The sequence below is a fragment of the Acinonyx jubatus genome, chromosome D2 (genome assembly GCF_027475565.1).
Source record: "Acinonyx jubatus isolate Ajub_Pintada_27869175 chromosome D2, VMU_Ajub_asm_v1.0, whole genome shotgun sequence".
NCBI classification, from domain to species: Eukaryota; Metazoa; Chordata; class Mammalia; order Carnivora; family Felidae; genus Acinonyx; species Acinonyx jubatus.
In genome coordinates, this window is record NC_069393.1 from 48,277,356 (window position 1) to 48,290,847 (window position 13,492).

Consider the following 13,492-nt stretch of genomic DNA (forward strand, 5'->3'; position numbering starts at 1 on the left):
TTATTTCTTACAGTCATGGTGAAAAGTGTCTCTTCTGGACCCTCCTGGGGTGGGTGAGCAGCTCTTGCTTATCAATAAATACAGCCTAATATTACCATCTCCCTTTTCTTTGGATACCTTCCTCTACAGTATATCAAGGCAGTTCTGGAGTTTCAACTTCATTTAGGGTAGACCACTTTGGGGTTCATCTTTTTTTAGTCAACAAAAAACCCCTGTTATAATACTTTCTAGCCCCTCGAGCTACAACAATCTGTTATCTGTACTTTCTGGTTAATGGGCCTACCTCATTAAATTTGGCCCAATCTAACTTTCTGTTCTTTTTGCCATTATCCCACACCCTAAATATCTGTTCCACACATCACAGGGTGAGCAGAGAGGAGGCACCAGATCCACGCTGATGGTTGAAAAACTTCTCACCAGACCCCAAATCTGATTGTTGGCAACTGGAGACACACTGTGTCAGTTCAGACGCTCTGGGTCAAAGTGAGAAGTGCAAGAGGTTGGTTGGGGAGCAACTCCTGTGAGAGATAAAGCAGAAGGATGTAGGCCTGGGGAGAGGGGGACTCAGTCCCTGCTGCAGGCTTGCAAAAGTCTTGGTCATCTCCGCAGGAGCTCAGAGCAAGGACTGCCTTTTGAGTAGAGCAGCAGTGGGTGGAGATGGCCAAGTGAGCCTCCTGCTTTGCTCAGTTACTGGGGGCTTCTCGGGAAGAGCGGACTTTGGTTCCAACATCATGAATTAACAGAGAAACAGGAAATCGTCGTAACTTGCATGGTCCTTCAATAACTCTGATTTCACTCATTGAGAGATATTGAAAGTCTGTGGCCTGCCAGGGGAGCCTGAGTGGTGCCTGCCCGCAGTAACCATATGTCGCCCTCTAGTGCAGGACTGTGGAAATTATTGTAAATAACAGAGGGGAACTGCTTTGTTCCCACTGACTCACTCTGCAAATAAATCTCTGGTTCCTATCTGTGCGTTTGCCTGTTTAGTCAAGAACAACTGGGGCGCCTGGGTGGCTCAGTCGGTTAAGCGGCCAACTTCGGCTCAGGTCATGATCTCACGGTCTGTGGGTTCGAGCCCCGCTTCGGGCTCTGTGCTGACAGCTCAGAGCCTGGAGCCTGTTTCAGATTCTGTGTCTCCCTCTCTCTGACCCCCCCCCCCCCCATTCATGCTCTGTCTCTCTCTGTCTCAAAAATAAATAAACGTTAAAAAAAATTAAAAAAAAAAAAAGAACAACTGTAGAACATGCTGACATCTGGGAGATTCCTATCTCTCCAGGAGCACTTGAGGCCAGGGGGCCACTCTCAGCTTCAGCCCACAGGAGCCCTGGCATCAAAGAGAAATCTTAGAACCTGAAGCATTCCTTGCTGTGGCTGGGAGGTACAATTTATTTTCCTTCCCATGGTTCTCACCCTGCCCTTCATCTCCCACAGAGAAGCAATGGGACAAGAATAAATTTGTGAGCCAGGCTGAAAACCGGGAGCTCACAGGTATGGCAGTCACGTGTGGAAAGATTTGAGCCCGAGACACTGCATCTAACTCCTTACTTTGCTATACACTGGCTGTGGGACCTGGAAGTTCCTTTAATTTCTCTGTGCTTCCCAACCAATGTGCTAATCACAGAACCTACCTTACCAGGCTGAGAATGCAATGAGTTATTCTATGTAGAAGCTCAGAACAGTCAGTGACAGGCTTAGTGAGGGCTCAGTAAATATGGGCTGGCATTATATTTACTAGCTGTTGAAATGCTGAAATAAAATAATTTTTCCATGCCTTGGTAAGCCCTGTCTACTCCACAGCACTGTCCTGATGGCCAAATTAAAGTTATTTGCTGCCCCACTTATTCGTAGTATAGGAAGTAGTCCCCCATAAAAAGAACTCCCCAGAAGAAAATGGCTCCCCACACTATACACTCAGAACTCCTCCTGATAACCAGACCCATCAGGTATTCAGGCAGGGGGCCACCAGCACCTCTGTAAACGTGTCAAGAAGAGCACAGGGCTCTGCCCAGCTCCGACCCCCAGAGGACACCTCGTGGACAACTTTCCCGTCCTGACTGAGCCCCTTAGAGCTTCATTCCAGGCCTTCTGGGGTCATGGAAGGTTCCACTGCAGGACCATGGTTCACTTCCTTCACTGACTGTGTTTGATGTCTCCGTAGCCTTGTAGCCTCTTCACTCCCAGTGGTAAAGGGCATACGCCTTCTTATATCTTTTTAAGTAATCTCTACACCCAACGTGCGACTCGAACTCACAACCCGGAGATCAAGAGCCGGATCCTCTGCCTACTGAGCCAGCCAGGCGCCCCTCCCTTCTGGCTTTGCCAGGCCCCAGCAATGGGAATTTTCCTGAGTGTTTGCCGGCTCCCTTAGCTGCAGCTGCCTCAAGAGCCTCCTGGTGGCCTCTCGGCCCGCCCCTCTGCTAGCCCCGCCCCACGCCGCACATGCCGGCCAATCCGCGGCTCCGCTCAGGCGCATCACAATAGCGCCTTCCCGGCCCCGCCCCTCGCGGTCCCGCCCCGGGCCCCGTGTTGCCAAGAGGATCACAAACAGCCTGGGCCAGTTGGGGAGGGGAGGACTTTCCCCAGAGGAAGTGGCCTCACCTAGGGAGACAGGCACAGGTACCCAAGGAGCAGGTGAGCGGCTGACGGGCTGCGACAGCGCGAAAACAAGTCTTTCGGAGTCCCCACCGTTCCCCTTGTTGGTTAGTGAAGATTTGGGCCACTCCTCCCTTCTCATCCGAGTCACCTTGCAGATTCTTTCTACTTACCCTGGCCTCTCAGGTCCTTGACTCCGTGTCCCCGACACCAAAGTTGTTTCTTCCTCAATAATCATTCCTTTCTTCCTCAAGGTAATAACATTCCTTGGGCGTCTTGAGCAAAGTGCGCCTTTCCTACTGTCAGACATTGGGTTGGAGGGGAGTGTTGGAGGGGACAGTCTGGCCCACTGCTGACCCCTAGGACCTAGGACTTGGGACTGGGTGTGTGTGGTCTAGGACCTAGGACTTGGGACTGGGTGTGTGTGGTCTGGGAGTTTTGCGTCCGGTAAACGACGTGTGGAGCTGTTGGGCCATCCATGACCCTGAGGAAGGAAGAGCCTTTTGGGGAGGTGGATTTGGAGCCCTGATTACAGTGGTTAAGAGGTTGCACTAACTGCCCCTGCGGGGGTGATACCCATTTCTCGCTCCCAGCCACACCTCCAGGCTTTCCATTTTACCTCACCTTCCCTCTTCCTTGAAGTCCTTTTCCCACTTTGCTTGAGGGGACGTTCCTTGGTCTTTTCTCAGTGGGTCCCCCTGAACCTCGCCTTCTCCACCTGAGATGGTGGCAGGATTAGCCTTAGACCTTTCCTCTTTTTCTCGTCACCCCGCTAAGTGAAGTTATTGAGGCTGTCGTTTCAATCCTGTGGGCTGACTCTCCAAACTGCTGTCTCCAGTCCGTTTTTCTGAACACAAGGCCCAAATGGCAATCTACCTTATCTACATCCACACGTGGGTGTCTAATAACGATCTCAAATTGAGCCTGGTCAAGGTAAAATTACTGATGATCATGCTTCAAAAAACTTGATCATCCATCAGCATTCCCCATTTCCAGGGAAGGAGCCGGCTTTGAACCTGTTTTCTCCCCCATCTCCTATCTGGCTCATGGCTAAATCCCATTGCTCCCCACTGCTCCACTCCTCCTTCTCTAAACTACTGCCAAGAGCCTAAGAAGGGATCCCCTGTTGTTTCTGTGGATTGCTATTGCTATGCTGGCAATAGCCAACTGATAAACTTTCACGGGAACTTTTATAATTCACAAAGACTTACAATTTTTTGTCTAGGAAACTGGCAGTGATACATAGAGAGATAGAGGCTATGAAATATGCATTTGGCAAAGGTTCAGGAAACAGGAATACTAGTTTACTGCTGGTAAGAGTGTAAATTGGTCGCAAGTTGTTTGGAAGTCTTATTTGGCTGTATGTGTCAAAATTCTTACACGAACTCAATAATTCTATTACTAAAAAATTATTCGAAGAGGGGTGCCTGGGTGACTCAGTCAGTTGAGCATCTGATTTCAGCTCAGGTCATGACCTCACAGTTTGTGGGTTCAAGCACAGTTTATGCTGACATCGCAGAGCCTGCTTGGATTCTGTCTCCCTCTCTCTGCCCCTCCCCCATTTGCACACACACACACACACACTCTCTCTCTCTCTCTCTCTCTCTCTCTCTCTCAAAAATAAGCCTTAAAAATAAAAATTTATTCTATAAAACAATGACATGCACAAGATAATTATTGACAAGGATATTCACTAAAATGTTACTTCAAAGGTCGGTGAAATGTAAACTTCAGCAGGAGACATTGTTGCTTTATAAGTTCCAAATGATACACACGACAGCATTTCTGACAGAAGCATGTGTTACGTGGAATGCTTGGCAATGTGTCAGGCAAGTCGCTCAGGTCTGCCAACATGGAGTGAAGCTCAGCCATAGCCTTTTTCTCACCTACCTTGCTCCTGGGGGAGCAGAAATTCTGCCCTGAAGAAGTGGAGGCAAAAATGGAAGCAGAAATACCAGGTTCTCCAGCAGGGAGGGGGCGCAGGCAGGTACAGGGGCTCTGGCAGGAGGGAGGGAACAACATTGTTCTAGGGAAACTACAGGAACATACTGTACTGACTTCAGAAACTTGCTCCCATGTCATCAATGAGTGCCCTTGATGAAGCACTTGCCCATGATGTTAGCTGAAATCCAGGCTGGGGCTGAATCAGTGGCCATCAGAGCTCAAAGGAACCATTTTCCTCCGGGTCTCCAGGTGAAAATGAGCTATAACACCATGGTCACTCATGATGCTGTGCTGTTCTAAGTTCTTTGAACGCATTCATTCATTCAAGATTTGTAACAAGCCAAAATGGTGAGGCTCTCATCATCATTCTACAGAAAGGGAGAACAGAAATGCAGAGCGGCCACAGCTCCTGTGGCAGAGCTGGGGCATGAACTCAGGAGTTGTCACTCAGGTTCCATATGCTCAGCCAGTGTAACTTTGATCCCAACTGGTTTTTAGCCTTGCTCTCAAATGCCTTCTCTGTCTCACTGCCTTGCTCTGGGAAAAGGATCAGGCTGAGGGCTGGGAGTAGGTAAATTGTCCTGACTGGCCACATCACGGACTGCTTCAAAATATAAGATTTCTTCTTGATGCCAAGACCCCTTTTGGGCAGGGCTGAAGCAGACGATGAGCCTGGAGAAGTGTGAGCCACAAATGTCTCGCCAGGCATGAGCCTCGTTGTGTCATCTCATCATGGGGGCTGGAGACTGAGGGGCAGGAGGAGGCCTGCTGGGCTGGCTATCACTGAGTCTCCATTTTCTTGTCCACCAGGGCACAGGCCTGCTACTGTCTATTCGTGGAGGTTGTAAGTCAGCATGAAGGCCCATTGACTGAAGTTGTGGGACTTTGCCCCCCCTGGACACTGAGGGCAATGCCATGCCAATGCACAATGAAACAATACACTGAGGACTCTTGAAACAGGTCAGTGCCCCAGCCCCAGAGTCGTGGTGACTTACTTGTTTCTCTTCAAACTCAGAATCCTAGGACTCCTTACCCAATTCCCTGGGATAGTCTTAACAGGTAATGTTAGCTGATGCTAAGAATCCTGTACCCATGAGTCTTTTTGTAGCATCCTTTGCCTAGTATCCAACCGATCCTTTCCACGCTGGCTTTGAGACAGTCCTTTGTTGGATATGCAATTTCTGGTTTTTAACTTGTAATGGATCTTCCAGCAAGCATGGCACAAAAGCAGAAACCATCTGCCGAAGACAAGACTGAGTGGTTAAATTATAACAGTAACCAGCGATATTAGAATGACGAGAAGTAACCTTTTTTGGGGGTTTGATACAGAACTATATCACATGTCTCCGGAGGGCATGAGTTCACGGACACAGCCCGGCTTTCCAAGTCACCCTGTAAAGCGTACAGACCCTAAAATGTTTTTATTAATACAATATTTTATTAATGCTTTGTACATTTGCCTATACAAAATTAACCTCTGAACCATTGAACTTCATTTTTAGATTTTATAGCTTTTCCTACCCTGTGGGATAGATAAGTAAGTAGGTCAGCAGGTCAACCATTTAATGGTGCACTAATAAAAAATGTGGAGCTAATTAAATGTAAAGGGTAGTGCCACACCTATTATTTCTAGGGTCTCTTTTGCACATGATTGCCATGTCAGGGCGGTAAGGTGAGGGGGCAAGCCTCTGGGGCTGGTGGCTATCCAGGAAACGCCAAAATGTGTTGGGTGTAAAACCACGCTGAGTCTTGGTTTTTTGACATCAAAAAGGCTTGTATGAAGAGATTGGCCTCTGGGCTGAGGCTGAATCCCAAGTGCTTGAGAGGAAGACCTGGGCACAAGGCCACAGACAGAGAATGTTCAAGGGCATAGGAGGCCAGCCCTTTCAGGATACAACACAAATGTAGTAAAACTACAAAGAAAATCAAGGAAATCACTAAAACGGAAGATAAAAATGGACCTCAGAGTGGGTCAGGGGGTTATGGCCACATCCAGTGCCAATGTTTTTCACCCTTGAGATGGCACGCAGAAGACATCTGAGATAATGGTGTGTTCTATTTCATAGGCTGAGTCTTTACTTACAAAGATACTGGCCTTTATTAGTGCTCTTTATATCTTACCTTTATAACCTCTCATATACAAAATATCCCACTACTTCTTTTAAGGTGAGAAACACGATTACATACAAAAACTTGAATCACAGCAAAATCTGTGCAAGCCTAGGACACAACGCTGGAGTCTTCCTGACATAAATGTCTTATGCAAATATGGTCCAGGAAAAACTCACCTTCAAGATGAGTTAAGGAAAAAGAAGCAGCAAAGGGTCACTTTGAAGATACCGCACAGAAAGAGAAGTAAAGGAAACACATATGGATGAGTAAGAAAACCTGCTATGAGTCACCTGGAAAGTTTGACCGAACATCTTGTCTCACATGACACAAACTGATAAAGGAGTTACCTCTGCAAACAAGGGACACATGTTTTGATACAAGAGCCGAGGAGAAGGTGGCAGGACCTCAGAGGAAGTGAAACGTGACCTGGCAGAGCTCAGGGATGGAAAAGCCCAACGTGGGAATGATTTCCTCTGGGAGCAGGCAGTGGGAGAAGGAGAAAGGGAGTCGCTGTTTTCTGTCATGCAGCCTTAGAGAGATATTTGGTTCTTCAAACAGTGTGATATATAACTATGATTTGAAACACTTACAAAGAGCCTCTTTCTTCACTCCCACCCAATATCTGAGCCAGGGCTCAGATTCCCTTGCAAGAATGCCAGGGAGTCTGCTCACATTCACATGTCTACAGTGGCCGGGAGGCTCATTATATGACTGCTTTGCAATGGAGGAGGCCTTCATTAGGACAAGCTGTTCTGTCCCCTTGCCCTATTACTCCCTTACTAGCTGGTTCTATATCTCTGCTTCCTGGGGCTCCATGAACCTCTAGGCTCCCTCTCATGGGTCTTTTACGCTTGTTCCTTAACCTAAGCTTTTTAAACCCCAAATCCCTGATCACCCAGGTAGTACAGCATTGGTCCCTAGGTTCATAGGCCCTGACCTCAAGGCCCTCTTTCTCCTGTCAAAAGTACCCTGGCCATCCCTTCCCTAGGACCCTGGCCCTTCATTTGAGCCGCCATTTCTTTGTGTTCTGGCTCATTGCACCAGGACATCTGAGCACCGAATTAAAGATGGGGATGTGGAGACCTGGAAGTGATGCAGAGACAACAGTTTAGGTTGCATAGCATTGCCACAGAAACATCCAGTCATGTGTTCTGGGTGCAGCTTCACTGGGGTGGGACTAGGGAAAGATCAGGGGGTGTGCCAGTCTCCACCCACACAGTGTTTCTGAGCAGCTGTTCTCCTGTTAGGGGTCTTCTCTCCCCTAATCTTCCCAGACCATTGGGCCCCTGGGAGGCATCAGGTTCCTGGGGCTCAGTGAGGAGTTGGGGAGGTCCAGGATTGAGGGGCCACCCCACTTCTAGCTCAGTATGTGAGAGAGGCAGACCAGGAGCCCATCACAGGATAGACACCAGCTAAAGGAGGTCATCGGAGGACCCTCAGAGTGAAAGACAGAGTGAGTAAAGTGAGGAGGTTCACTGTGTATCAGAGAAGACCAGAGAGTAGAGAAGCAAGTCTGGGAATGGAAGTGCATGAAGAGGGCTGGATATGCTAGGAAGCCCATGTGGCCCCAAGAACTCAACACCTCTGACTCTGGCCTACAAGAGGCCCAAGACTTCAAGGTGTGGCAAGGTCAGGGCTTTTAATGAAATAACATCTGTTAAGAAGGACTGGGCGATTTAAGGTCTATGCTGCCTGTGGACCCATGGTCTGGGCCCATTTCTTGATGTGTTCTGGAAGGCAGTGCTTATTACCACTTTATTCTTGGAGACATTGAGTGAATCAATGATGAAGTGAGCCAAAGTTTAAAAATACCTGCACAGAAATATAGCAAGTGCCTAGAGTATGGCCAGATGGTGAATAGAAGGCTAAAGCATCAGACTTACCTTTTGAAAACCCCACGAGGCTGGAATCCAAAATTCAGCTCTCAGAAGATATATTCATAAAATCTTTCCAGAAAAATCACATCTGAGTCAAGAGGGCTCTTTTGACCCACCTTCTGGAATTAGGAAAGTCCTTCACAACCAATCAGCAATTTTCAAACTGGTTCTCTAGCTTCTAAATGTGCCCGAGAACGGGACTCTGCCTTGCCTAGGGAATCCCCCAAGAGGCCTCAAAGCAGTTAATCTGGGTGCAGAAGGTGCAAGGCCACACTTGCTGGTGCTCCAGAGGGGTACACCAGCCTGCAGAGGCCCATAGGGCTAGAGTGAGCAGCGGTGATGACCTTAGATATGCAGAAAGGATGAGAGAAATGAAAGGTATGAAAAAGTGCAGAAATACCAAGCAACAAGCAAAAACCATCTGAGCAAGTAAAAACTTACAAGGAGTCAAGGACTGGAGGAAAAATGACAAAACTGTGGACCCATCTGGAATGCAGGTGAGCTTTTCTTTAGTACCAGAGAGCCCCTGACCTCCTCACCCCTGCCAGTGGCTACAGGGCAAACTCTGGCCAAGGACAGGACAGAAGTGACAACACCAAGAAAGTATTCATAGCAAGCACAAATTTTGAAACAAGTGTTTCAAAGACAAGCAGTGTAAAATCATTTCTAGGGAGACCTGAGGGTGGGGGTCTCAAGGCAATGCTTCCTCTCTTTTTCCCGGAGTGGAATTTGGGCTGGAAGAGGGGCCTCCCTCTGACCTCCATTTCACTTAGGGATTGAGAACTTTAGTATAAATGTAATTCTTTTCAAGAATGCTTTTTTTTCCCTTCCAGTTTCTAGAATTTTTGGTGAAGCGAATGTTTTATGAATCTGTGCCAAAGATATGTTTAAGGTTCTTCCTACTTGTGTATCTGCAGCTTCATGTGAAAGAAAATTTTCAAAACTAAGATTAGTAAAAAGAATGCTTTTGTTTTATGTCATTTAAAAGAAGCTCCCACAGAGAGTCTGCTGTGCCCTGCGGGATGGGCACCGTTCATCTTGTCAGAAGGAACTGGGATGTGAAGAATCCCCAGAGTTCATGACCATGTTCCTGCTGGACCCTTGACAAAAGCAAGGTTGTCACTTGTCATCCCATTTGGCCCTCAGGACTGTGCTGTGTGGGAAGCAGTGTCCCCAAGGGTCACTGAAATTACCATGCCCCCTCCTCCACAGCAAGGACGGTGTCAGGAGAGCCAGCACAGGAGAGCTCATGGTGCTTGGGTGGGTTCTGAGCACTTAGTGCTTTACCTCTGTCAGAGCTTACAGTTTTTGAAGTGAAAGAAAAGCCTGAGACACCGGGCTGCTTGCTCAAGATCCACAACTAGCTTGTGACTGAGAGGTTCTGTCTTCCGGCTCCCAGGACTCCTGCCGCCTGTACTTGCCCTTGGTGCACTTAACCTCAGTCTCACTCTCCTGTTGCCTCAAGCAATGGGCAAGGGGGCCCCAGCAGAGTGACTTCTCCAGTAGAGCAGAGTAGGTGGCATGTGAAGTGAGGCCAAATGTTTGATTGTGGAGGGGGCTGTCAGCTTAGGGGCTGCTCCATGGGTGATGGGGTTTATCATCTCCATTTGCCCCTCAAGAGGGATGCACTGTGCTGTCACCCCACCCCAGATGCTGCGGCACCCAGAAGTGTGCAGGTTCTTATTGTTCCCAGGAATTCTCTCCCCAGTTTTCTTAGGCTCTCTCTGCTTTCTGTGTGTTCTTTTCAGAGCACCTGACTTAAGGGCAAGGAGGTGGGGAAAGTGACCTCAGGGCCAGAGGGGCTGCAAGAGAAACCCACACATTACATCTAAAGGCCACCCCCTGACTCGCTGAGCTCAGAGCCACCTGCCCCTTTCCCAGTCCCTCTTCTGCCTCATGAAAGCATGAGTGCTTTCATGTTGTCAAGATGCCCTTTGGAGGCCCCGGCTAAGGCTGATTTTTGACTCTTGTGTTGACACAATGGTAGGGACATCCTTGCCTCAGAACAAGCCTGCCCTGTGCACCATTGGTCTAACCCCAACTGACCACAAAGTTGCCTGGCATTCAGTTTGGCTGCTGTCTAAAAGGGCAGGCTCAGAATTTCTGAGATCAACTCCCCAGAAGACCCATTGGGTAAACCGTTGTCTTTGTTGCCTGGGACCTGGCTATCTGGCTGACTCTGGAAAGTGAATTAATTCCTTCTGCAAGCTCTTGACTATCTCTCCAGTGGATGACCTGGCCAGCATCTCCCTGGGTAACTGAAAAACAGTAACTGAAAAGCTCTTCTCACAAGCTTCCAGGCCGATGTCTGCTGTGTCTGAATCTGGAAGCCAGGAGAATGCTGGCAGCCCCCTCCTTATGCTCTGCCTCTGTTGGGATCTCAGAGGTCCCTAACAGTCCTCAGAAGCAGGTCTACCTAGAGAAACAGTCTTAATTTGAGGTCCATGAAGCTCAAGGGTGCCTGACATTACATTCAATATTGTGTATGGAGATGACGTATTCAGAATTGTATGTAGATGACAATGTGTAATTTCTGAGGAAACGACCAACAGCATTAGTTCAGTTCTCAAAGGGTCTAGGACCCATGAAAAGTTATGAACCATTTATCTAAGGAGATCCATCCATCTCTGAAAAGTCCAAGATTGACTCTCTCTGGATCCTTTTTCATTCCTGTTTCCAGATGCCAAATGGACAAGGAAGGAACTTGTAGGCAACCCTGTGGTCTGAAATGAATGGCAGTGTGGGAGGCAGTTCAGGACCCTGTGGACTCCTGAGTGCCATTCAGGGTCCTACAAAAATGACTTAATGACCCCCATTAAGGGTCATCAAGCTTCAAGAGTCCATGAAGTACACGCTATGGCTGAGGGGTTCCCAGCGAGAGTCCAAGTCTTTTTACTTTGAGCCTAGGATAGTCCAAAACAGAGTGACCTGAGGCTGACCCCTGGGTAATTTGCCCATGAAGTGGCTAAGGCATATAACCATGTTTCCTGTTAGGCTTGTGCACATTTTACTTTGGGACTCACCCAGTTTTCCTTTGTTTTAACCTCTTATACTGAATCAGCTTGTTTCCTTGGCAACTGGACTTTACTATTAGGATGACTTTTTAGACACAGCAACAGGCCAGGCATTCAAAATCAGAAACTTCCTATCATGTACCTTACCAATACTGGGGACTTTGGTGGGGGCTAAAATCTTTGTACATGGCCTTTTCTGAGCTGGGACCTTGACAGCAGAGGGCCAGGGAGCAGGTGGTGCCTATTTGGAGGCTGTTTCACTTTCACGAGTCCTAGAAGACATTTTTCTTTGCTCTGGATCTACCTAATGATCTGTATGTTACAAACATTCTTGGCTGACACCTAATTTTTCTTGACAAATGGTTTCAAAATGTTACAGTGCTATTTGGTTATCTCTTAGGGGTATTTTGGTGAAAAATAGACCACTGAGTGGTTCTCAATGATTGGTAATTGGATTTGTGACACAAAAGCCTCCCTGTTCCTACACACAAACTGGGTGGAAACTCATTGCTTTATTTAAGGGATTGCCCCTGACATTGTCCAGTGTCCATTCTGGGCCATCAATTTATCTTCTAGGGAAAAAGAATTTAGGTAACTTAATTCAAGTAGGAAAAAACTGGGCCTTGACTTACAAACAGAAACCCTAACTACTCAAGGGGAATTCTAGATTGCTTTCTTCTTTCCTTATGTTTCTTCACTTCATGCTTTACAGGAGGCCCAGAAAAATGAGCGATCCCATGTGCTTTGGACTAACAGGTGAGTTAGATCAAGCCACTGAAGCAATAGACCTCCTTGACTAAGAGGTTTGTGAAGAAGGGCTGGGAGTAGGGTGAAGCAGGTATGGCACTCAGCCTGGGCATATTTCAGGGAATGTCAAAAACCCTGTAATCAGGCCAATGTGTTATTCCAGTGGCAGAGCAGTGGATTACCTTGTGCCTGGCAAAATGGATCTTGAGGTCATGAGCAGATACACCAGTCCCGTGAACCTGGCTGTCTTCTCCCATCTGACTGTGGTGTTGTTGGCCATAGCATGTTCTTCACCACCTGGTTCTTCATTTATGAAATTACCTCCACCAAGTACACTCGGGATATCTATAAAAGCTCCTCACCTCCTTGGTGGCCTTGCTTTTCATGGAGCCTTCTTCTGGCTATTCTGGGTTGGCATCTACATATAAAGGGTTACAACCAGGTGGCTTCCCCAAATCCCTGTTTTTGTGAATTATTATTATTTTTTTACTATTGCTGGAAGTGTTTCACTTGCAGCTCACAATAAAGGCAGATATGAAACTGAGGGGAAAAAAAAACCACCCTGTACTCAAGATCATATTTTAATATAATCTTTTTTAAAAATCAAAACGAATGCCAAAAGTCCACGATAAACAAAATATCATTAAAATTTTTCAAAGTTTATTTATTTTTTGAGAGAGACACAGATAGTGCAAGTGGTGGAAGGAGAGAGAGAGAGAGAGAGTCCCAAGCAGGCTCCATGCTGCCAAGCGCAGAGCCCGATGCAGGGCTTGAACCCATGAAATTGCAAGATCATGACCTGAGCTGAAACCAAGAGTTGGATGCTGAACCAACTGAGCCACCTAGGCATCCCAACAAAATATCATTTTAAATAAAGAAGGATCAATAACAGTGCTGTGCTCAGCTATGTTGGAAGTTGAGGTTGAAGGAAAAATCAGTAATGCTGATCCTGTTTTCATTTAAAACCATATAGATGCCGAAAGGACCACCCTCAGATGACACTCAAACCACATGGAGATATGCAGGGATGGCCCCAGGTACGATGGACCATCCAGGGGTGCTGCATCCACAGTTCAGTGTCTACACTAATGGGACATCACTATTGGGCTGTCTTCATCAGCACAACCTTACTTCCCTAGGAGACACTCATAAACAACTTTATTGTTTATTCCAACAACTTCTGGAAAGACCCATCAGCAACTCAAT

General features: G+C 47.4%; 1 pseudogene; it reads left to right on the top strand.

The window, feature by feature from the left end:
• The first annotated feature begins 2,479 nt into the window (after positions 1–2,479).
• On the top strand, positions 2,480–13,004 carry LOC106972126 (transmembrane protein 258-like; annotated as a pseudogene).
• The last annotated feature ends 488 nt before the right edge of the window (positions 13,005–13,492 follow it).